Source organism: Kogia breviceps, chromosome 13 (assembly GCF_026419965.1).
Source record: "Kogia breviceps isolate mKogBre1 chromosome 13, mKogBre1 haplotype 1, whole genome shotgun sequence".
NCBI lineage: Eukaryota > Metazoa > Chordata > Mammalia > Artiodactyla > Physeteridae > Kogia > Kogia breviceps.
The window spans coordinates 60,631,531-60,657,822 of NC_081322.1; the positions used below are offsets into that span (position 1 = coordinate 60,631,531).

Genomic DNA, 26,292 nt, shown 5'->3' on the forward strand with positions numbered 1-26,292 from the left:
TCACACCGGTCAGAATGGCCATCATCAAAAAATCTACAAACAATAAATGCTGGAGACGCTGGGGAGAAAAGGGAACACTCTTGTACTGCTGGTGGGAATGTAAATTGATACAGCCACTATGGAGAACAGTATGGAGGTTCCTTTAAAAACTACAAATAGGGCTTCCCTGGTGGCGCAGTGGTTGAGAGTCCGACTGCCGATGCAGGGGACACGGGTTCGTGCCCCGGTCCGGGAGGATCCCATATGCCGCGGAGCGGCTGGGCCCGTGAGCCATGGCCGCTGAGCCTGCGCGTCCGGAGCCTGTGCTCCGCAACGCGAGAGGCCACAACAGTGAGAGGCCCGCGTACCGCAAAAAAAAAAAAAAAAAAAAAAAAAACTACAAATAGAACTACCATATGACCAGCAATTCCACTACTGGGCATATACCCTGAGAAAACCATAATTCAAAAAGAGTCATGTACCAAAATGTTCATTGCAGCTCTATTTACGATAGCCAGGACATAGAAGCAACCTAAATGTCCATCGACAGATGAATGGATAAAGATGTGGCACATATATACAATGGAATATTACTCAGCCATAAAAAGAAATGAAACTGAGTTATTTGTAATGAGGTGGATAGACCTGGAGTCTGTCATACAGAGTGAAGTAAGTCAGAAGGAGAAAAACAAATACCGTATGCTAACACATATATATGGACTCCAAGAAAAAAAAAAATGTCATGAAAAGATTAGTGGTAGGATGGGAATAAAACACAGACCTACCAGAGCATGGACTTGAGGATATGGGGAGGGGGAAGGGTAAGCTGTGACGAAGTGAGAGAGTGGCAGGGACATATATACACTACCAAATGTAAATTAGATAGCTAGTGGGAAGCTGCCGCATAGCACAGGGAGATCACCTCTGTGCTTTGTGACCACCTAGAGGGGTGGGATAGGGAGGGTGGGAGAGAGGGTGAGGCAAGAGGGAAGAGATATGGGAGCATATGTATATGTATAACTGATTCACTTTGATGTAAAGGAGAAACTAACACACTATTGTAAAACAGTTATACTCCAATAAAAATGTTTTAAAAAAAAAACAATATTCAGATATTTATCCCCAAAACAAAACTGAATATGCCATAAATGAACTAATTTCTGTAATTCTACAAAATCAGTAATGAACATGGACTTTATTTTGGTGATCACATGCCAATGGGGGGGGAGAATCTTACCTACTTACAAATGAAATTATATGAAATGAAATTATCTGGAATTTGCTTCAAAATCATGGGGGTGGGGTGTATCAATAAGATTGGCCGTGTCCTAGTAATTGTCAAAGTTGAGTGAGGCTACACGAGGTCCATTACACTACTATTCTCTCTACTTCTGAATATTTTGTTTCCATAATAAAAAGTTTAAAAAAGAAAAAATACTTTTCTATAGCTGACAATGGTACATTCTTTCTCCAAAAAAAACACTTCAGTAGATAATCAGATACAGCAAAAACATGGCTTAAAAAACCTAACAAGAACAACAAAAAAGAAGGTCCTTTAAAAAAGAGCCATATTGGGGAGGGGAGAAAAAAAAAAAAGAGCCATATTATCCTCCATTGCTACATGTGTGCTGCACAGAGCAAGTAACACACAGATCTATAGAATGCTCTAGATTCCACCCTCGAGTCTTTCCATTTAAGCTGGCAGCACTGAGGATGAAAGTGAACTGGCCTCAATTAGGAGAAAAGTTGGAGCCACATATGCACTACACATGCTGCCCACAGCAAAAGCCCTTCACTGCAGAACTGCACAAGTGAAGAATCTCTTCCCTGCACCTTTATTTTTCTGTTTGAGGTGGTGCGAGATCTTGGAAGGAAGAATGTATTCACGTTGCCTTATGTGCGTAATTTAAAACAGACAATCTTAGCATTAAGGAAATTAAGACGCAGTCTTTATTGATGTTGATTTTAATGGCCAAGATCCAAAAACAGTTCTTGTTACAAGCCCGTGGATAAACTCTTGATTCCTTTGTCAGCGGACAGACCCCACTCATTACTTGCCACTCTAATCTTTCCCATATACAATTTGTATTCATTTTATTAAGAAAACAGAAGTTTGCCTTTTTCTCCCTAAGAGAAGTGAATTAAAGAAAACTTTTCAAGAAAAATGTTCATTTAGCAGCTTTTCTCCCAGAGTCTGCAATTAAACAGAGAGTACTGGGGAAAAGTAAAAGATTATCATATATAAAAATGGGCTCCGGGCTCCCCTGGTGGTGCAGTGGTTAGGGGTCCGCCTGCCAATGCAGGGGACGCGGGTTCATGCCCCGGGGTCCAGGAGGATCCCACATGCCGCGGAGCGGCTGGGCCCGTGAGCCATGGCCGCTGAGCCTGTGTGTCTGGAGCTTGTGCTCCGCAATGGGAGAGGCCACAGCAGTGAGAGGCTCGCGTACCGCCAAAAAAAAAAAAAAGGGCTCCAAAATGAAGGCTAAATATGCACCATTGTCTAGCATATGACCACAGTGCCACATTTGCTTTTCAAATACTTGTGAAAGCACTTGGCACCGTTTTCCAATAATCCCATAGGACTTCCACTTCCTTGTTTTTTCAATAGTATTAGAAAATGTTGACACATTTATTGAACTATTTTTGGAAGACCTAGCTCTGTCTACCTTCAGGGTTCAAGATACAAATATATAAAAGCTACAGGACAGCCCTCCCAGCTATAAAACTTGGCAGGGTTCCTAAGTTCTCCAAGAAAACTTCAATTGGCAAGTCCATTGACATCAAAAGAGGACACAGTAGAGGGAACAACTCTGGACACAGGGAGACCCTGGCCGTGCCTGAAGCTCCATTACTAAATTGCTGAATGGCTTTGAGTAAGTTTAACCCCTTCCTAACTCACTTTGCTTACCTGTCAGAACTCTGGTACAAAACTGGTTTAAGAATCGAATGAGGGCTTCCCTGGTGGCGCAGTGGTTGAGAGTCTGCCTGCTGATGCAGGGGACACGGGTTCGCGCCCCGGTCCGGGAAGATCCCACATGCCGCGGAGCAACTAAGCCCGTGAGCCATGGCTGCTGAGCCTGCGCAGCGCGTCCGGAGCCTATGCTGCGCAACGGGAGAGGGCACAACAGTGAGAGGCCCACGTACCGCAAAAAAAAAAAAGAAAAAAAAAAAAAAAAGAATCAAATGAGAAGATGTTCTGAGGACCGATTTTGAAAAGAATACCAAAAAATAAACTTTAAAAATAAAAAGTGTTAATTTCTACAAAAGAAAACTTGGAAGTCTATGCCACAATCAGCATATACAGTTTTATTTTATCTATTAGGAGAAATCTTTTAAACCTGCCCAAAGTTTCTCAGGCTTTAGTAATCAGACCTACTTTATAATTTTGCCAAATCCAAACAGCTACTGTATTATTATTTATGTAATACTTATCCTTAAATCAAGTCACTTTAAAATACCTACTTTAGCCTTATACTAAGTAATATCAGTGTAATCACAGTTTTGAAGTACTTGGATATTTTTCTGATGCACACATATTTAACCATTAAAAGAAAAAGATTCATCTGTGCACCACCTCAAATCATTTTAACATACCACCACATTTTGGGGAGATACTACCGTCCTGATCTATTTGTCTATAACATCTTCTACATGTTAATGAATAGAGTATTTGAATTAATAAATCCCTAAAACCCACTCGGCAACTTAACTGACACTAAGCACATGCACTCAGGAGCCCTGGGATCTTCCTAGAGCTTCTCAGACCTCACAGCCACTGCCTTATTCAGACCCTCCGTTTTTGTTTCACTTTCCCCAAAACGCATACACAAAAATTGCTAATGTGTGTATCTTTACATTAGTGTAAATCCCACTCTCTATTTATGCTCTAGTAATGGAATTTTTCACCCTTAAAGTATTGAGCAGAACCTACATGAGTTCAAATGTTCCTCTAAAAACCAAAGAATATTCAAATAGTCAAAGAATATTCAAATTTATGTATGCCAATCATAAGTCAGTCTAAAGACAGACAAACTAAGTTACTCAGTAAACTCTAAAATAAGGTTGCCATTTCTGATACACATTCACCAAATTTGTTTTTATTGTGTATTTTTAAATCTAGTTCAAGTATATAAAATTTGTAAGTGTGTATACTGAACTAATCCTTGAAATATCACAAGAAAAAAATATAATACATTTTCTGAGCTCTTCCTAAGAAGCACTTTCTTATTCAGTCACATATCAGTCATCCATTCCCATCCACCCTAGATGTTAACTCAACCACCTGGCTTTTCTGTCTCTCTATATATACTGCTAAAGTTTGACTCAGCATTTGGCATGAGAAAAAGGACAATTTTATTATGGCTGCAGTTTTTACCAAATATGAGTACCAAAATAATCTTGGAAATTTATTTTTATCAGTTTAAAATCCTAAATCCAGTGGGTTGAACATGAGTTAATTTCTGCTCGCTCCCAAAACCACACTAAAATAACAGAAAGAAAATTAAAGAAAAAAAGGTACAAACTCACAAAAAAAAAAAAAAAAAAAGGGGAGGGGACAGGCCAGCAGATGAGCTATATCAACAGAATTTTAGAAGATGGAGAACAGATGTACAAAGTAACTGACTTAGCAGAGCAGAGGAAGCCTAAACTTGCATTGCTATCTTGGTGGGGACCTACCAAAAACAATGTGATTGTTGGAGAAGGCTTGAGAGCCTTAGGAATTGGAAGCTCCAGAAACCTCTGAGGGTTGAAATGGGAGAGCAAGTTGAAGACAGGGACCTGTTGGAAATAAGGACAAGTAATGTTTAAACTACACCCACACCCACACCCTCATCAAAACTTGGCAGCCAGAAGACAGGAAGTTCACTCTACAGCACTTGAAAAAGAAAGGCTCTGTGCTCAGAGGGCAAAGGTGAGGTTCTATACAGAAAACAGGGAGGGTCCAGTCACTCAGTCAACAAATATTTACCAAGTGCCTACTCTCCACCAGGCACTGTTCTAGGTACTGGAAATACTGAACAAAATACACAAAAAGATTTGCCTTCATGCAGCTTACATTCTAGCGAGGGGAGAGTCAATAAACAAAAAGTAAAATATAAGGGTATAAGATTTCAGTAACACACACTGCAGAAGTAAGAAGAGACAAGGAAGGGATTTAGGGCACCCTGGGGTAGAGGTGGGAGCAGAGTTGTACTTTCAAATAAATGATCATGGAAGCAAAGCTCTGAAGGAGTTAAAGGAGTAAGCTATGTAGGTATCTGAGGGAAGAGCATTCCAGACAGAGAGAAAGCAAGCACAGGGGTACATCAAGATGGACAGGACAGGAGAAACTATATACATGAAACAAGAAAAGGACATTATCAAAAAGAAAATTCAGTAGCCTAGGAGCAGTTTCAAAAATAGGAAAGCAAAAAAGTTCAGTAGAGAGATTAGAAGAAAACATTGAAGAAATTTCCCAAAAAGAGGGAACAAAAGGACAAAGGGATGACATCAGAGAGAAAAAAGTAACAAACCTGAAGTCATGGCAGGAAATTCAACATCCAAATTAATAGAAGATCCAGAAAGAATAGAGAACATAGAGGGAGTCATTATCATAGTGGAATATTTCTGAAAGACAAGAGTTTCCAAGCTGAAAGGGCCCACTGAGTGCTCAACGCAATGAGTGAAAGACTCCCATACCATGGCACACCATTGAAATTCAAAACACCAAGTTCAAAGATAAAATCCTGAAAACTTCTAAAGAAAACAAACTAGCTACATACACAGAATCAGAAATGGAAATCGAGTCAGTCTTCTCAACAGACAGTGGGATGTGAAAATACAATGGAGCAACACCTTCAAAATTTGGAGGGACAGTAACTACTAACTTAGAATTCTATACCCAGCCAAACTGTAAATGCAATCAAACTGAGAGTACAAAGAGGCATTTTAAGAGTGGAAAAAGTTGCTTTCAGACATGCAAGGTCTCAAGAAATTCGCTTCCCATTTGCACTTTCTTGGGAAACTACTTGGAGGATGCACTCATGTAAAGTAAGAGATAAGAAAGAGACATGAAGTCCAGGCACCCGGGAGCCCAGAAAGAGAGGAAAAGGGCAATTCCCACAATACAGCTGCACAGCAGTTTTAGAAATAACCAGTCCAGGAAGGATGTCCTTAATAAAAATAAAGAAAATGGTTTGCCATATAGTTTTCAACAAAGTTTAGAGCTAAATTAAGGGCAGGTACTAAGAAAACTATACAAATGAGGGAAAAAATAGGCAATTAACTTCAGAATAAAACAAAAAGTTGTAAAAGAAAGTATATGCAATCAAAGCACTATACACAGCTCGGCCGTTGCCTGTATGTGCTGTGGAAGGAGAGAAGAGTGTGCATCTGTGCACAGGAAGAGGGAGTCTGTAAAGGAGGTTAACCCCAACCAAGGTAGGAAGTCAACAGCTATTATTGTCTAGAATAGGAAAAGCAAAAAAGCAAGAATATCGTGGTTTTAAACAAAACCCATGGATAATAAAATCAAAAGAACTGAAAGCTGTTGCCTCTGAGGAGCAGAAATCTGTCATGAAGGGACATGAAAGGCAGGGGTCTGCTGCTTTTCCTTGTAATCCCTACACTATCACCTGACTTTCTAAATCATATACTAGCACCCTGGGGAATGCTATTTGCATTTGTAAATGAAGTAGCAAAAAGTGTAAAACTGCTTGAAAGATAAAAACTGAAAGGGAAGGAGGCACATATTTTATTTTGATGTGCTTTATATACCCTGGGACATATTTCTTACATTGAAACATCAGCTTGGAAACACTACACTAATGTGAAAAACAAGATGAAGGGTACTCGCCACTCCAGCTTCATTCATCACACACAACTAACAGTAGTACTCTGCTTCACAATCACACCTTTACAAAAGAAACTAGGAGGCAGAAACCAGTTAGGAAAGCAAGCTTATCTTTTGTTAAGTTAGATACTGTAGATGCCAACAAATTCCTAAAATCTTCAAGTTCTACAGAGTAACAGCATCAAACAATTAAAAGCAATAATTCACCCTCCCCTGCAGAAGAAACAGAAGTTTTAGCAGCACACAAGCTGGGTGCCCTTGAGCAAATTATTCTGGCTTTAAGCCTCAGTTTTTCATCTGTGAAATGAGCATACCAGCTACTTCAAGGTGTTGCTGTAAGAAGGGTTGGGGATATTAACATATAATATATAAAACACCAACTATAGTAGCTGACTTATCAGCTGTGCTCCAAAAGTTATTTTTCTTCCTTTTTCACCTGTTTATTATCAATGCTTCTGGCCTTATCAGATTACATACAATGGAACCTAGAACAAAGCTGAGCCACTAGCGTAAAATGCACTTGTCCAGCACAGGTTAAAAAGAAGACAAAGAAGCTAATGGGACAGCACCTGAAGCCAGTATGAAGCCTGGATGTAAAGCAAGCAAGAAGTGTCAAACAGAAGCCTAAACCATGGAGGAATGTTACAAAAGAAAAAAAAAAAAAAATGAAGAAAGAAAGAAAAGAAAAACAGAAAGAAAATAAATTGAATTAGACCAATTTTCTAGCTCCAACTACTAATACAGAGGACAGAAGAACAGGTTAACTACACTAGAGGATTGAAATCAGCAAAATTCAGACTGGGAGAAACCAAAAAAAACAACTAATCAAGTTTCTTCAACATACAAACTACTGCAAGGAAAAATAAGAGATGAAGGGGAAACTAGAGCATATCAGCCTTTAAAGAAACACCAACCAAACAACCTAAATGGGAAAAGAATTTGAAAAAGAATAGTTACATATATATGTATAACTGAATCACTTTGCTGTACACCTGACACTAACACAACATTGTTAACTAACTATACGCCAATATTAAATAAAAAGTTTTTTAAAAAAAAAGATACACCAACCAATTATAACCTGCAAATCTTAACTGGATCTGGATTCAAACAAACTTTTTCAAAAATTGATACTTGAGGTAATTGGAGATTTGAATATCAGCAACTGAATATTTGATGATATTAAGGAATTTTTAGTGTGATGGTGGTATTCCAATCAAGTTTACAAAAGAGTTACCTTCTAGAGATACACACTAAAATATTAAATGATGAAATGAAATAAAAGGCCTCTAAAAAATTCAAATAACATACAAATAAGGTACAGCCATGGGCTGCAGTAGTGTAACACTAGGCTTCAGAGAACCAGGCAATCTGCTTTGAGAAGGAGTCACAAAGTCTGGGAGGAAACTAGAAAGAGCATTCTTTCCACGTGTGACAGAGGGCCTACTGCATGCTGGGATCCAGAAACCATGACTGACAGTGACCCACAGGTCAGCCTTCACAAAGGGAGAGGTGGGAAATGACTGCTGGCCCTAGAGGTAGAAAAGCCCCACTGCCAGGAACACCTTCTTGAAGGTCATATAGATGAGTCCTTTTTGCATCTTCCAAATTGGTATTTAGTAAAAGCGATGCAAACTGGATAGTCTAGAGGAGCCATATATCTAATGCAAATGAATGAAAAGGTGCAGCAGTAAGCCAAAAGGAAATGGGCAGGACTTCGGCAAAGTAGGAAGATGACCCGTGTGAGATGGGGCAGAACTCCTCAGCGCTGCAACAGAGGACCGTGGGCCCAGTATTGCCAAGGTCCTCCAATTTTCCCAGAGAAAGCTAAAAGAAATATTTCTGTGACACCTCCTGATTTCTTAATGTTGTCAACTAATTTAAAATTAAAACATTCTGTTAGGGGAAAAATATGTCCGCAGATCTATTTCAGGTATGAAAAGATGTGCTGGATGTGAAAAGGTCACATTTTAATGTCACATGAAGAGACTTAAACACTATCAATAAAAATTCCACTAACAGCCTTCTTGCAGTAAGTTCACGGAAGCTGTAGAAAGAGGAAGTTATAATATAGCATATGCATACAAGTTTTACACTCCGAATCAGCTACCTCAGGCAACATAGCAAAAAAGACTACCACCTCTCTGTGATGCTGAAATTAGATCCAGACAGTTTTGCCATCTATATGCTTTTCTGAGTACTGCCAAAAGCAGTGGATAGTTAAAAATTCTAGAGATACCATACTGAAATTGTTTAAAAGTGGTTTTAACTTGTGATCGCCATAGGAAATTACAGTTTCATATCAAAGACTCTACTTCCACACAGATAATTATTCCTGACCACTGCAAAAAAAAAAAAACAAAACTGCTTACCACATTTTCACAAGCAGCCCACTAAGTCTTTTCTTAACCTAACAATTTTCACAGAAGCCAGGCACCGCGTGAAGCATTTTATAAGCACGAGCTCATTTAATCCTCATCTAACTTTCTGAGGTAGGTTATGATTGTCCACCCCCATAGTGAAGATAAGGAAACTGAGGCCCTGAGAAATAATTTACCCAAGGTTCCACTGGCATTAAGTGGCATTCTAACCAGCACCACAATGTGGACCTGTTACTGATCCCTTCTAATTAATATTTCCATCAGAGAAATTCGTGAGGAAATAAAGACGCATTCATTAAGTTCAAGGTAAGAAAATACGAGGCCAACATTATATCAGAATTCAGTTTAACCTTGACAACTGGCTAAAATCGGACAACCAAAAGAATTGAAAGGAAATTAGCACAACAGTGGGGGCATGAAAATGCAATGGGGTAGCATGAAAAAAAAAAAAAAAAATCTGGTAAGACTTCGATTCTCTAATCTCAAAAATTAAGAATAGAACTATGTAAGCAGTTTTCAACGTTTTCTGTTTTTCAAAATCTGCTCCCCCAAATCTCTATCTCTCTCTCTCTCTCTCTCTCTCTCTCTCTCTCTCTCTCTCTCTCTCTCTCTCACACACACACACACACACACACACACAAACACACACACACACACACACACCACTTTACTTAACAGTCTCAGTCAGTTCATGAACCCCTGAGGCGACCCTGGGCAACACCTTTCCCAATAAACCCACACTTCCTACCTCAAGGTCAAATATCTAAACTAAATGATTTTCCCCCTCCCTTCTGGTACCCTAGGTGAATAAAACAAGTAGACTATTTAGAAAAAAGAAAAGACGTAAGAATTATGGCAAAGTTTAAACTACATATTCATTTAGTATCTTCAGGATACTGGCATGTGTACATATATTGACAGAATATAGGAAACTCAAAAATATGATTAAATTCAGCACTGCTGTTATCACGGTAGTAGGTCCAGCTGCAAATCCCTTCAGGAGGTCTGGAAACCTTAAGTCAGGGCTTGGAACACATGATTAGAGAGTTGGTAATCAGCCTTATGTGAAAAGTTTTTAAAATCACGATTTTCTTGGAAAAAGGCAATTAGAGTGTAACATAAGTCTTTAAGTATTTGAAAATTCTTTCATGGAGGTAGATAAATAGGCCATAAAAAGAGAAAAAAAGCAAGAAGAAACTGGCTTCTTGGTAAAAGCATGAATGATTTCGTTTAAATACAATGAACTTCCTACCTGACCCAGACAACAAGGTCCTACAGATGAACAAGTGAAAAAAATCACTTTAGAACTCTTTCCATGCCCTCCGGTTCTTAACCTGGAAAGAACTGAAATCATCCCCATGACGTTCAATTTAGTCACATATGTGAAATGTCAGCTTGGCTACCTAAAGCAAACCTTACTTATTATGATAGTTCTCAGAGCAAATAAAAAGATAATTCTTATTCCTCAAATAAATTCCATATTACCATAAAGATTATTTGTGAGGCAATCTATCATGAATTTAGACCTTTACGGTTCCAATACACTAAAGTAAAAAAAAAAAAATGCGGAGAAGTATGTGTGATATGAAAATATATTTCTACTTTAAAAGTAACTAAGAATATGAAATTAGTCCAAATTCAATCTTTGAAAAAAAGCAGAAGCAGTATGAATGCACCCATAAGCCACCTGAGGTCTACCCTATACTAAAGGGAAAGCGACATCACTTTAAAAAATGAGAAAACCACTAAAATTCTCATTAAAATCAATGTTATCCCCAAAACTAGATATTTAGGGAAATATATAGATTATCTACCCTTCTAGACATGAAAAACATGCATCTAATAAACCCACATATATCAAGCCAACCACAAAACAAGGGGAAACAATACCCAAAAGTAAGAAAAGCAAATCACCCATACAAAATATAACCTACATGACATTTCTACATGAAACAGTACCAGGTTCTACAAAGTTAACTCCAACTTTCAAAGAATCCTAATTAAAAGCGCCTCCAATATATCACATAAAGTTTCAACAAACTGATTCATCAAATTTATTAAGTACACATAATGTTATAGGTATTTCACATAACTCTACATATGTATTCCCCTCTCTCATACAAAATACACGTACTTTATAGAAAAAACTAAAAAAAAACATTAGTTATCACTATCTCAGTTATTTCTATCTGATATTAAAAATGATTTCTGGGACTTCCCTGGTGGTGCAGTGGTTAAGAATCTACCTACCAATGCAGGGGACACGGGTTTGAGCTATGGTCCAGGAAGATCCCACATGCCATGGAGCATCTAAGCCGGTGCGCCACAACTACTGAGCCCACGTGCCACAACTACCTACTGAAGCCGGCGTGCCTAGAGCCCGTGCTCCACAACAAGAGAAGCCACTGCAATGAGAAACCCGCTCACCGCAACAAAGAGTAGCCCCCGCTCACTGCAACTAGAGGAAGCCTGTGCGCAGCAACAAAGACCCAATGCAGCCAAAATAAAATAAATAAATTTATTTTTTTAATGATTTCTTTTTCTTTTTGCCTTACCTGTAACATCTAAATAACTGTATTATTTACACTTAGAGGCCATTCCCCTCCAGTTAATGATAGCAGGCATTAACTCCATTTTAGATTTTCGTTTGGGGCACTGCTCAGCCAGAGTAATGATAGAAATCTTATGACTATCAGGTTGCTGGTTTGTGCCAAAAAATGGCATTCCCAAAGAATGCTCTGTCTGGAATCTGTGGGGGAATCATATACAAATCTTCTATTAACTCAGGCCTTCCAAAGAGGCTGGAAATGTTTGTGTGTTGGGGGGAGGGCGAAACGGCTGAGAGTGGATTCGCTGACTCCTAAAGGTCCAGCCCTGAGATTCCAAGATCCTATAAAAGGGCAGTAAATTAGCGTTTGGCTACTATTTGCTGACTACTGAGGCCAGCATAAACATTTACTTGAGGGTTTTAAATGTGTAAGGGTACCCAGTGGTTAGGTACAGTAATTCTGAATCTGAAAAAAACAAACAAGGCCACTGGAAATATTTCTAAATAAAGGCGGGGTAGGGAGGTATTTCCCCCCGTATTTCCCCCCAAGTAAACAATACAGACTTTTAGAAATGCAAAATTTGATTCTCAGCAGTATTGAGAATCAAATAAACTAATTTATTGCCTTATAAAAATACTAGCAATTCATACTTTTCCAAAAAGTCCACACATAGCTTTTAAACAGGCTACTTCAGTTCAAAAAACAAAGAAAAAGGCCCATACTTTCCTGTGGAAACAGAAACAAAAGCAAATCTTCAAAAATATTTAGCTTTCTGTTATATAAAATATAAACCCCACATTCCTAAATAAAGTGGCAAAGATAGAACCTTTGTAGTTCTCTAGTCAGTTATATGAGAGTGGTGATTCAGGGCAAAACCCGACCTTAAACATAACTATACAATATTACTAAATTACAGAGTAACTTTACCAATAAATATTCTGGTTGAAGACTGCTTTGTCATCTTTGCAAGTATTTTTAGTTGAAAGCAAGTGGTTGGGAAGTCCACGTGCACACGGTTCAGATTTTGTAAAATCTATTTTTAAGATCTGGTGACTGGATAGGTTTTCTAAACTCAATCCTTTCGAACTGGTAATTTGGAAAGGGTAAACCACAAGACGGTTAGTTAAGAAGCAAAGGACCTAACAAGCTCACCAACTCAGATCAGCACAAAACTTAGAAACCTCCAAATCTAATGATGAGCCCAGACAGTCACTAAAGCCTATACATACACAAACTGTACTAAAAGCTACCTCTCCAAATACAGCAAGGGCTATCTGAATTCTCTTGTTTTATATTTCCATAGTTATTTTGGGATAAGCCCTCTTCAGATTTGTCCCCTAAATCTGCAAATCTGCTTCTTTCTACTTGGAATTCAGTTTCAGATTTTAGTATACATAACCAGCTGTACGTTTTCCCAGTTTAATATACGGACCCAGTTGAGAATATTATACAGCAATTTAGATTTTTTACTGAAGTTAGTAATAATTTTACTGAAATTCATTAAATGATATTTTTTATCACTTTTAACCGTTTTAGGCAATCCCCATTCAATTTAGGTATCAAGAATCTGAAGTTGGGGGCTCAACTCATCCACATATTTTCTCTGGAAGGTCTAACTACTTTGACTAGAGATAAAAGATTAAAGCACTGTTATGAGTAGGTCTTTCTTAAAGAAGGATGTTTCAAAAGGAAAGAAACTGTCCCCTCGTGTTAATCTAAATGAGCAGCCTCTTGTTCTCAGCAGTCCTCCTAAACACAAGACCACTACTGACTTCAGTGGGAATTCTGCCCAAGAAGTGAGGAAGACAGGATAAGATTAAATTAGCCCTAAATCCACGCCATTGTTCCAAGCCATTACCACTTGTACAGTTCTCCAATAACCTCTATACAGTAGATATCTGAGGTTTGACGGTGATTCTCAAATTGAATTTTAGGACTGATCCCTGGAACTCTGACAGGTGACACAGCCTAACTCTTTAAAAGTTGTGTCAGCCTGATGGATAAATTGGCCCTTATCACAATCCAAGATTGCATTGCAATGCAGCCCCATCAGTGGCTGCAACAGCAATCCAGTGATTTCTCACAGCAAAGAGCCCTCCAAAGAGAAACTGAATAGGATTAAGTGCTAATCATTTCCCAGTAAAACCTGTTCAAAGACTGAGAATTCTCAATCCCAGCTCCTGTGGCCAAGAAATTGACTCAGTTTCCCTCAAGTCCTAAATCCAATGGGAAATGTGATAGGACACGGGCCAAAATTCTAATTCTCAATACAGTACTATAAATAGAGGATACAGTAATAATAGATTCCAGTGAGAAGAAAAAAACAAGGGAAAAATTTAAAAATCACTGAATAAAACGGAAGAATAAAGGAAAAACTATTAAGATTCATTTTTTTAAAAAAAAGGTTAAATAACAGTAACAAGAACAAGACGTCTAGCATACACGTGCCATTTCAGATGCGAGAAGTTCAAAAAACTAAGGAAAAGATGTGATTCAGAAAAGAGAAAATATATCCACAGGTCCTCTAGGTTCTACCTTCCCTCGCACCCTACCAGGGCTCTTAAAAACGGGCAGCAGTGGTGGTGATGAGGAATGCAATTTAAGGCGTCCTGGGTCAGTTGGGAGGGCTCCACAAAGAGACACCCCCCAAAAAAAAATAACAGACTCTAGGCGAGAGCTTTTCTCACTTCACCAAAAAACCCTAACCTCAGGGAGATGAACGATCTCGGGAAGCATGATGACCGACGGACGGCTTCCAGCAGACATCCCGGCTGCCGCAGGCGGCGTCTGGGGCTGGAGATTTCGACTCCGATTCCAACCCTGCTCTTACTGTTCTGTTCTCCTCCTGGTCCTTCCCCTGCAGCTCAACTAACAACCCTCCCAACCCTCTGCCCTCAAATCTAGAGGACAAAAATAAGCCATAGATGGTGAGATGGCCTGAGTGCCAGGACTGCACGGATCAGAGAGCAAAACGTGTGCTTCTCTCCGAATCGGCTTCTCTCCGAATCGCACCCGTCCGGCGGGACAGAGCGAGCGGCGGCGGGGGACGCGCACCGTGCTTGGGGCTGACGCGGCCCTCGCCCCGCTCCACGCAGCGCCCACGAGCGCGGCCGGCCGAGGGACGCGCGGCGTCCTCGCCTGCGTTTCCTCTCCCAAAATCATCCTCCAGAAGGGCGCCGCCGCCGCCGCGTACCCCAAGCCCCCGCACTCATGGCCAGGAGTCGAAGAAGGACGGCCGCTCCGAACTGGGATAGGCTCGCGCGCCGCGGCCCGCGCCCAGGATGGAGCCGGATCCCTCCTGCAGCCGCTCCGCGGGGCCCGGGACGCGTGACCCTGAGGCCACCGCAGCCCCGCGGGGCCGGCGCAGTCCTCACCAGGCCCCCACCTCTCCCGGCGCCGACGAGACGCGGCCCCAGCTCCCGAGAAGGGAGAAGTGGGGGACCGCAGTGGAGCAGGGAAGCAGAGATCCGGCCTGGAGTAACAACAGGACCCAGTCCCCGGGGCGGGAACGAGTAGGAGAGGAGACAGGGAGTCGCAGAAAACCCCAAAGCCGGCAGCCCTCCCCCTCCTGGTGGAACCGTCCCGCCACCGCTTCCTGCCCGGGATCAGCTTCCCAGCTACAGCCTCAGGAAAAATTCGAGACGCCCCTGCAGCTCCGCAGGGACCAGACGCTCTACCCGGGATACCCCGCCCCGGGCCCGCCATTCCGCAGCTCCGCACACCTCCTTACCCGGACGCCGCACTCAGCAGCTCGCTCGCCGCAGGGACCCGTCCAGCTTCAGCTCCAGCCGCCGGCCGCAACACCCGCCTCCTCCCTCGCGTAGGTTTCAAATTGAAATTCCCTGGCTGAGACCGTCAGAGGACTCGGCGCGCCAGCCCCGCCCCCTCGCGGCGGAAGCCCCTCCCGCGCCCCCGCCGGACGCGCGCCGGGTGCGGAAACCCCCGCGGGCTGCGACACGCCCCCTGTGCCCACGCCACGCCCCCGCGCCAGTCCGGGCGACCGTTCCCTAGGGATTCGCCGCGCGCCCTGGCCGGGTACCCTGCGCTGGAAGGACGCTGGAACTCGCCTTCGGAGTTGCCCTGGATAATGAGTGCTGATGCCTGTGTTCAAGCCTTTGTTACCCGCGAATCCCGATCTTAAATGCCCTTTTATCAACTTTCAAAAGTTATTTCTTCAAAGTGAATCCATTGACTAAACCTTTACCCCAGGCTAGGCCCTGTTGATAAAGAAATAAGGAAAACTAGATTCTCCTCAGTCTAGAGTGGAAGAAGTGCTTTCACAGAGAGGGCAGTGGCAGGGAACCGTTTATTCTTCCTGTGGGAGGGACGGGAGGGATTGGGGAAGCCCACTGGAGGAGGGGCTTTTATGCTGAACCCAAAGTGTGGGTAGGATCTCCAGGCGGGGGCCTGGGAGCCTGGATTGCAGAGCAGGATGTGGCCGAAGGCTGGAAACCTAGGTTCAGGCCGATTGTGGAAAGACACCCATACACACACAAACGATACCTCCCCGTTCTTTTGTATAATTAGATCGCCTTCTTTCAGATTCTACTTATTTCTTCTTTTCTGAACCTTGGTATGTCAAACGGGCTGTCCAAGTCATTGCCTCTAGCATCTGGCACACATGTACCTCTTGTCCTTTGCCCCCTCGCACCTCGACGGAGGTCTTTAAGACTGCACCTCGGCCAAAGTCTTTTCTTTCCTAAACAGAGCCTTTTCTAAAATTAACAATGTCAAATCAAACCTCAGTTACAATACCTTCCGTGCGTATGATATTTTCAGTTAACAAAGCACATTAACATTTTATCATTTGATCCTCACAGGAACTTTATGAAAAAGGCAGGGCAAGTATTATCTTCATTACATCAAAGAGAAAAGTAAGGATCAGGAAGATAAGTTACTTGCTAAGGTCCTGCCAGGGAATAATAAAAAAAAATAAACGCTAACATTTACTATGTGCTTTATGTGACAGGCATTGTTCGCAGTCCCACACATGGGTTAACTTACTTAATGCCCCCAATGCTAAACAGCCAAGTAAAACTTAATAAGGTATGTTAACTACTATAGAGGGGAAGTCTGACTAGAAAGCAGTTCTGGTAAAGAAGACCTGGAAATATTACAAGACGATACTATTATGAACTTAAAGCCAGATTTACAATGAAATTAGTCCTTGAAACTACACAGGCCTTGAAACTATATGCATAATTTTATTACTTTTTTTAAAGAATCCCTAAAGTTATATAAGGTTTAGGGCCTACAGAACCTTGATCTACCTGTGATGAAACCTCCTTTAAAATGTTAATGCAATATAATAACATAAATGTAGGCATTATTTATAAAACATAATGTCCTTATCATAGGAAATTATATCCCTACTATATCCTCTGTTGAAGTCTGCAAATCACTTCTGTACACCACCTTTTAGGAGGAATATTGACAAGCTAAATTATACCCGTAGATGGGTGACCTTGATAATGTGGGAACCAGAAAGACTTAGCTTAAAGAGATAGATGATTAAAGGTGATGAAAAGGTTGTTATCAAATATCTAAAGGTTATCATGTGGAAGAATTATACTCTGTGTTGGACACAGCCTTACTTGGCCCCAAAATTTCAACGGAATGGAGCAGATTCAGTGAAGACCTAGCAGGAACTGAAGGTAGGAAAATCAAATACTAGGACCTATAAGGAAGTGAAGAAAACAGATGGAACATGGTACCATACAGATGTCAGTAAACAACAGGTGGTAGTCCAGGCAAGCAAGTCTTAAGAGGGCAAGAAGAGGGGACTGGACAGACAGCAGGACAAAGTCCTGAACAGGTGATATCCAGAGATGTTGGCAGGCTGGAACACGGGCGGCCTGGACAAGGCCAGACCATTAATCCCTAGGAAAAAACACTGATAAGAGCAAGTCTGGGTCTTCCCATTAGACAGACTGGACTAACAGGCAAGACTGACACTGAGAACAAGACAGGAACAGATACCAGACTTGAGATTCACCACATCCAAGGTTAGCATCACAGCCTTAATCCTGGGCACCATCTGCAAGCAAAGCCAGCCTGGCAATTTGGATTATAAATTCACCCAGGACTTCCTAGTGCTGTTACTTACCAACTCACTCACACAGGCATGCTCCTAAGGAATCTTTATCTCACTATACCAGTGATTCATTCTTTTATCTTTGTGACTTCTGGGTGCCAAGGCCAACCAGATGGAAGTATCTGGGTGGCTCTAGATTGAGAACCTGCTCACAGGTTCTTGCCTGAGAACAGGCAAAAAGACCTGGCAATGCCCTTGCATGCTGTCTGATGGGGGCCATCTCAATCTTCCCTGTGAATGCATACATCCCAGTTCCACTGCCAGAAGCAACAAAGACACCATGCAAATACCAAGACGAGTCACTCCATCACCTGGCCACTCACTGGAGCAGTTTCAGTTACCTGTGGCTGCATAACTCCAAAATTTAATGACAACAATTTTCTTGCTCCTGATTCTGTGGGGTAGGCATTCAAGCAGGGCTCAGCACAATGGCTTGTCTCTGCTCCATGGGGTGTAAGCTTGGGAGACTCAACCGTGAATGAACGATCCAAGATGGCCTCACTCCCATGTGCTGCCTGTCACCTGGGGAGCCTGATTGCTCCTCTACATGGACTCTAACCTTCCAGGGCCTCTCTCTTTCCATGCGGCCTCTTAGCTGGATAACCCAGACTTCTTTACATGGCATCTGGCCTCTGAGAAGGTATAAACAAAAGCTGCAAGGCGTTTCAGGCCTAGGCCCATAAGTCCTACAGCATCACGTATGCCCCATTCTGTTGGTCAAAGCAAGTCAGAGAACCAGCCCCAATTCAAGGAGAGGGATCATAGACTTCACCTCTTGATAGGAGGAGTGGAATGTGTACGCAGTAATAGGAAGAATTGTTGGCAGCCATCTTGGTCAACGATTTACCATGGAAGCTGGGTGTTTCTAGTCTAGTATTTGAGTCTGCCCTCAAGCAACACTTCTCCTTTCCATCTACAGTAAAATCTTCCAAAAAAACAAACAACCCAATCCCAAAATGGGCAGGAGACCTAAATAGACATTTCTCCAAAGAAGATATACAGACTGCAAACAAACACATGAAAGAATGCTCAACATCATTAATCATTAGAGAAATGCAAATCAAAACTACAATGAGATATCATCTCACACCGGTCAGAATGGCCATCATCAAAAAATCTACAAACAATAAATGCTGGAGAGGGTGTGGAGAAAAGGGAACACTCTTGCACTGCTGGTGGGAATGTAAAGTGATACAGCCACTATGGAGAACAGTATGGAGGTTCCTTAAAAAACTAAAAATAGAACTATCATACGACCCAGCAATCCCACTACTGGGCATATACCCTGAGAAAACCATAATTCAAAAAGAGTCATGTACCAAAATGTTCATTGCAGCTTTATTTACAATAGCTAGGACATGGAAGCAACCTAAGTGTCCATCAACAGATGAATGGATAAAGAAGATGTGGCACATATATACAATGGAATATTACTCAGCCATAAAAAGAAATGAAATTGAGTTATTTGTAGTGAGGTGGATGGACCTAGAGTCTGTCATACAGAGTGAAGTAAGTCAGAAAGAGAAAAACAAATACCATATGCTAACACATGTATATGGACTCTAAGGAAAAAAAAAAGGTCATGAAGAACCTAGGGGTAAGATGGGAATAAAGACACAGACCCACTAGAGAATGGACTTGAAGATATGGGGAGGGGGAAGGGTAAGCTGTGATAAAGTGAGAGAGTGACATGGACATATATACACTACAAAACGTAAAATAGATAGCTAGTGGGAAGCAGCTGCATAGCACAGGGAGATCAGCTCGGTGCTTTGTGACCACCTAGAGGGGTGGGATAGGGAGGGTGGGAGGGAGACGCAAGAGGGAGGGAATATGGGAACATATGTGTATGTATAACTGATTCACTTTGTTGTAAAGCAGAAAGTAACACACCATTGTAAAGCAATTATACTCCAACAAAGATGTTAAAAAAAAAAATCTTCCACTGGTTTTTCCTCAAAAGTATCACAAGGCCCCTTTTCCATCTGAGTCACACTGAGTGATGATAATCTCCTTTTGAAAGGCCACTCCCAACTACTGCTAATGATGCACTTGATCATCTCAAGCCTGCCGAACTGAGGTCCTCCTTCAATCATAGTTGAAGCTGTGCCCCACACACCCCTGCTTCTTCTGGCTCAGTGACACAGAAAGAGGCCTGGATATGCTGAAACTGGAACAGAATCTCCTTTTTCTCTTTAATCGAAGTATAGTTGACTTACAATGTTGTGCTAATGTCTGCTGTACAGCAAGGTGACTCTGTTATACACATATATACATTCTTTTTAAAATATTCTTTTCCATTATGGTTTATGCCAGGAGATTGGATATAGTTCCCTGTGCTCTACAATAGGAACTTGTTGTTTATCCATTCTAAATGTAATAATTTGCATCTACTCACCCCAAACTCCCAGTCCATCCCTCTCCCTCTCCCCCTCCCCCTTGGCAACCACAGGTCTGTTCTCTCCGTCTCTGTGAGTCTCCCAGTTGCTTGCTATGGGATCTCATGGTCGATTGGTCCCTAGTGCTGAAAGCAGATATAGAACAGGCCCAGTAAAAATCCCCCCCAAAAGTTACATTTGGAAAGGGTGAAACAAAGATGTATTATTTCAGTTTAACAATCTGAGTGTCATCATGTACCAGGACTCATGCCATGCTCTGAACATTCAGAAATGAATAATACATCATCCCTGTTATGGTGGAGTTCACAGTCCGGTAGACAACAAATATGGTAAAGTGAGTCAGGAATTCTGGTTCTTATCTCTGCCCTCAAATTGTCCTCACCACCTGACACAGACTACACTTAGTCTCTGCCTCTTTAGTTAGAGGTTATATGAACTTGGAGAATAAAACAGTGTTTTGTTTTTGTTGCTTTTATAATTTTATTTATTTATTATTTATTTGTTTATTTTTGGCTTGTTCGTTGCTGCGCACAGGCTTTCTCTAGTTGCGGTGACCGGGGGCTACTGTTTGTTGCCGTGTGAGGGCTCCTCATTGCGGTGGCTTCTCTTGTTGTGGAGCACGGGCCCTAGGCACGCCGGCGTCAGTAGTTGCAGCTCGTGGGCTCAGTAGTTGTGGCGCATGGGCTTAGTGGCTTCCCGGCACGTGGGATCTTCCCAGACCAGGGCTCGAACCCGTGTCCCCTGCATTGGCAGGCGGATTCTTAACCACTGCGCCACCAGCGAAGCCCAAAACAATGTTTTTTGATGTCATTATACAAACATCATTGAGTCTCATTTTATACCAGTTACATTCGGACAGTAACACGGAGCAAGTTTATGAAAGTTTATATTTTCCTTTGATTCTCAGTGGTAAATAAAGAAAGGTTATAGAGCCTTCCATATGTGCCTGATCTTCAAGACAGAAGGGCTTAGAGAGGTCCAAAGAGGAGGCTCCAGGCCCATTCACAGACATAAACCTAGAGTCTAAGGGAAAGAGGAGACCGTGGCAAGAGGCTTAGGAGCCTGGATCCTCATTTTGCCGAGAGCAGGCCGATGTCCTAGGATAGGAAATGACTGAGACAGAACACCAAGGTTTGACGAAAATGGATTGCCATGTGACCTCCCCTCACAGGACTGGGGTCAGCAGACCCGCAGTCACTAAGCTTTTTCCCAAATAGTAAATGGAGGGAGGGCTTGGTCAGGTGAAAGGAAACACTGCACTTCCAGTGTACACTTAATTAGATGTGGGGATTGGGGAGGCAAAATGACCTTGAAGCAGCATCACTGGACTTCACTGGACAGGCAAAACTGCCCCCCAATACCGGAGCACCCTTCTGACATACATGGCAGCGAGAGCTAAATTCTTTGGGCATGCAGTGAGGGGCACCACGTGTGGAGCGTAATTTCTAAGTGGCCTCAGCAAGTACTGGTGAAACCCATCAACAGCTACAACAGTAGCAGCAGAAGAGACTGTTGAATAAAAGCACCAGAAGAAAAATTAGTAGAGCAATCCCCTGGATTAGAAGGGTTTTGCTGGAGATAGTTACATAGCCCAGACCTGATTGGCTAGTTTATAAAATAGCCACTGGAAATAGTAAAGACAGTGGGATTGGAACTGGAATGTTGCAGTTTCTAACCAAATTCCTCCGTTTGGAAAACTGACCATCTTAGGGGGTGGTCCTTAGTTTATGCAAAACAGATGTGAGGTAGAAGGTTGGTATTAGCAAACCTTCGGTTTGGTTTTGTGTGGTTTCCCCCGAGCTACACATCTGTGTTCTACTTATTGGAAAACACTTAGAAGGATCGGGATTTTAAGGTTATGTATATGCTAGTGTGTCCTATGACCCCACCTTCCAGAGGAATATCCTCCTGGAGAGTATAGTTTCAAACCGGTAAATTCCCAGTAAAGGGAATATTGGTTCCTATCTCTGCCCTCAGTGTCCTCACTACTTGACACAGACTACACTTAGTCTCTACCACTTTAGAGTATACATGAGCTACAAGGGTAAAACAAATTTTTGATATCCATGTACAAACATCATTGAGTTCCATTTTATACCATTTAAATTCAATCTGAAACTGACTACCGTTTCAAAAATCCAACTATAATCTGAACACCTAAAATCTAAGGACAGAGAAAGATTACAGTAGGATTGAAAGAGGTAAACTAGGCAAATACTAACTAAAAGAAAGCTAATGTTGCTCTATTAATAATAGATAAAATTTTTAAAATAAAAAAAATTTTTAAATATAGATAAAATAGATTTTAAGGTGAAAAGCACTACTAGAGATAAGATGGATCAATATTATGGAAAAATAATTTAATTCACCAGGAAGGTATAAAAATGTTAAACTTGTAACATAGCTTCTAACATGGTTTGTAACATGCATCTTATAACATAGCTTCAAAATATATAAAGCAAATATAAATGGAATTCCTGGTAAAAGTTAATGAACTACTATCATAAAGGGAGAGTATGACAGCTCTATCAATATATGACAGGCCAAGCAGACAGAAGTCAGCAAGATTATATGGTTTTGAAAATACAATGAACAATCTTTACATAATGAACATATGTAGAAATTTGCAGAAATTTCAACAACTGCAGAGTATGCATTCTTCTCAAGCATACAAAGACCACTTATGAAAATTACATATCAGGCCATAAAATAAATCTCAGATTTCAAATTCAAACTCAAGTCTCAAGTTTCATACAACTGATATCATGTACCATATGTCATAATTCACAGCAATTAGGTAAGAAAAGAATAGTAATTAACTTTTAAAACTCCATATATTGGGGGGAAGGTACTTCTTTAAAAACTCATGGGGAAAGGAGTAAACATAATAGAAATTATGAATGCTTAAAATAATTACAAAATCATGAGAACAATCATGGAATTCAGCTAAAATGGTGCTCAGAAAGAATTCATGGCCTTAAATATATGTACTGAAAAAGAGGAAGGCTGAAAATTAATAAACATCCAACTTACAGAATTAATTTTTTTAAAAGAGAAAATATTCCATATGAAACTAATAAATATAAAATTGGAAATTAATGATCTACGAAGTATTCAGAAGAAAGAATCATTGCAGTCAAAATTTGGTTCTATGAAAATATTTATAAAATAAGTCACCTCTGGCAAGACCAATCTAGAAAAAATGTGAGATGACACAAGTGAACAATTAGAACAATAAGAAAAGGAAAGTAGATAAAGGAATTTAAAAGATAACAGAAAAATACTATTAACTTTAAGACAAATTTAAAAGTTTAAGGGAAATGGAAAAATTCTTAGAAAAATTGTGAATTGCTAAACCCAACTCAAAAAGAAAAAGAAAAGGAAATTTCCATGGGCACCACTGAAATTGAATCAGAAGTTTTAAAACTCCAAAAAAGAAAAAAATTTATAATAAAATAATAATAAATAAAACTCACAAAAAGGAAGCACTAGAGTGAAGTGGTTTATAGATAAGAGCTACCAAATATTCAAGGAACAAGAGATTACAAATTGTCTTTGCTCTGCTGCTACAGTACTGGGTGTAAGGGCTACAGATACCATGGCTTTTTAGTTAATAGTTTGCTAGATTACAAGGAGCCACATTTGATACTGATGGAGAAGACTGCACATTTCCCAGAGATCCTGTACATTGTGCTGGGTTCCATGACAGGATGAGACTTTGCATTGTTTCCCTTGTAGAGGGAAGGTGTATGTTCTTTGTGTGGAAAGGAGGTTAAAACAGGTATTTGCTGACAGAAGAATAGATGATGGCAGAGACAAGGCTATGTGACAAGGCATATTTTCTTTTCCTCTGGGGCACAAAACTGTCCACATCTCCAAGCCTCCTTTGCAGTTAAGTGTGGCCATGTGAGTGGGTTCTGGCCAATGGAAAGTGGGTAGAGTTGATGTAAACTGTCTTCAGGCATAGTTCTTATTTAAAAATCTGCCGCATGACCCTTCATACTGTTTATCTCTCTTCCTTTATTTGCTAGATGAAGAGGACCCAGAGGAGAAGTTCAAGGCCTTAGGAGACGATAGATCCTCTAGAATGTAAAAAGCCTAGGTCCCTGAATGTATGGAGCAGAGTCCCTTGTTATCCCCATGCATAACCCATACTGGACTATGAGGAAGAAATAAGTGAGGAATAAACTTTCATTATGTTGCACCACTGAGATTTTGAGGTGAGCTTTTTTTTTTTTTTTTTTTTTTTTTTTTTGCGGTATGCGGGCCTCTCACTGTTGTGGCCTCTCCCGTTGCGGAGCACAGGCTCCGGACACGCAGGCCCAGCGGCCATGGCTCACAGGCTTAGTTGCTCCGCGGCATGTGGGATCTTCCCGGACCAGGGCACGAACCCGTGTCTCCTGCATTGGCAGGCGGATTCTCAACCACTGAGCCACCAGGGAAGCCCTGAGGTGAGCTTTTTTTTTTAATAATAGCAATTAGCCTATTTTGAAATTATAGCAATGCTGGACTAATTCTTCCAGAAAACAAGAAGTAACATGCTCCAAGTCATTGTATAATACCAAAACTCAAGGAGATTAGTACAATAGGGAAGATCTTGAAGTAAATCTCAAAAACAGGCAGAACAGTTCAAGTCCTAATTGAAGATACTAGTAATGTAAAGAAAAGAATGATAAATTCTGATTAAGTGTATCATGGAAATTAGAGTGGATGGGTAGCTTTAAAGAGAAAATACATGAGCAAAGGCATTAAGGCTTTAAAGAGGAGCTTGGGTTAGGATTCACTGCAGGTTTTCATAAGTGTTAGATTTTTAAGTGTTTTATCCATTTACTATTTTAAATATAACTTTCCCAAAAAGTCTTAGCTAAGCAAAAACCTCAAAACATGATAATTCAATTCATTTAAATTTAAACTCAGTAAATTGAGCAAATATTTTCATTGTGATGTACCATGCGCTAAGTAGACAGGCAAAGCCACCTTCCAAAACAGAGTAGCACGTGGCTTATAACTGTTTAACCCATTGATCAATGACACCTAAATAAGTAGTGGCTTAATGAAATTATTACATATAAAAAACAATGCACTTTTCATATGACAGCCTCATGTGCCCTTTGTAAGAGAATAATATTCACTCTAATGGGTTACACATGTCAAGTATTTAATATTCTAAAATGTCTGCTCCCGTAAGAAAAATTGAGATGAACTAAAAAAGTAGGACTAAGTAAAATCCTCCAAAGGTGGATGGACATGAGACTTTGAGATAAGTAAGATCTGACTATTCATTTGAGCTCAGTGATGTCAATCAAAGCTGTCTTGGCAAGTTAAACTGGGCATTCCACTGACTGGAGTAGGAACACATAGGGAGAATTCCAGACACATGGAGGTTTTTCAGAGCACTAAAATTTAAGATGTGAGAATAGTCTGAGCAGGACACCTATCAGCTAAATTAAACACAAGCCTTGATAAATCTTATCAACCTGGTCAAGCAGCTTCCCTTGCTTCCACACTGATACCTGTTCAGATCTCCAGAAACTCTGACCTCAGAAAACAGCTTGCCCAGTTGATTTCAGTTATAGCTTTAATATTATAAAAAAGTGTTTTGGTATGTCTTGGAAAAGGCTAACAGACAAGGATAGACTTTCAAAGATAAGAGTAGTCTCTAAACCTTATGCCACAAAGAAAACTAACAAGGTTGTCCAGAAGTTAACCCTGGGGGGCAAGGGCAGGAGACAAAGCCTACAGTGAAAAAAATAAAACTTCCCCAAGGGAGAGAGTCATCTATAATATGCACGCAAATAAGACAGAGTGAAAGAAACCTATTAATCTGTGTCATTGCAACAGCTAGATTTTTAGGTTATGATGTATGTAACTTGTCCCTTGCCAATGGACATGTATATACTTAAAATTTTTTGCTTCTATAAGCAATACCTACAATAAAACTAATATTCTTGTACATATGTCTATGAGTACATGCATGAGCTTTTTTGGTAAATATCCTTTTTCAAATTAAAAATACTTTCTAATCTTAAATTGCCAAGACTTTACATTTTCTTTTTCT

The 26,292-nt window shown here is 40.8% G+C and overlaps 1 protein-coding gene across 44 annotated transcripts in view; it reads right to left on the reverse strand.

The window, feature by feature from the left end:
• EPB41L2 (erythrocyte membrane protein band 4.1 like 2) overlaps nucleotides 1-15,643 on the reverse strand; it is a 392,946-nt gene extending 377,303 nt beyond the window's left edge. For 24 of the 44 annotated variants that reach the window (XM_067010758.1, XM_067010757.1, XM_067010794.1 and 21 more), the window contains exon 1: nucleotides 15,472-15,575. The gene's annotated coding sequence lies outside the window, so the exon portion shown is untranslated. Of the gene's footprint in view, nucleotides 1-2,887; nucleotides 3,082-14,447; nucleotides 14,514-15,471 lie in introns of those variants that run through there. The other 20 variants (XM_067010790.1, XM_059082934.2, XM_059082937.2 and 17 more) reach the window with 11 other exon arrangements.
• Nucleotides 15,644-26,292: the final 10,649 nt, after the last annotated feature.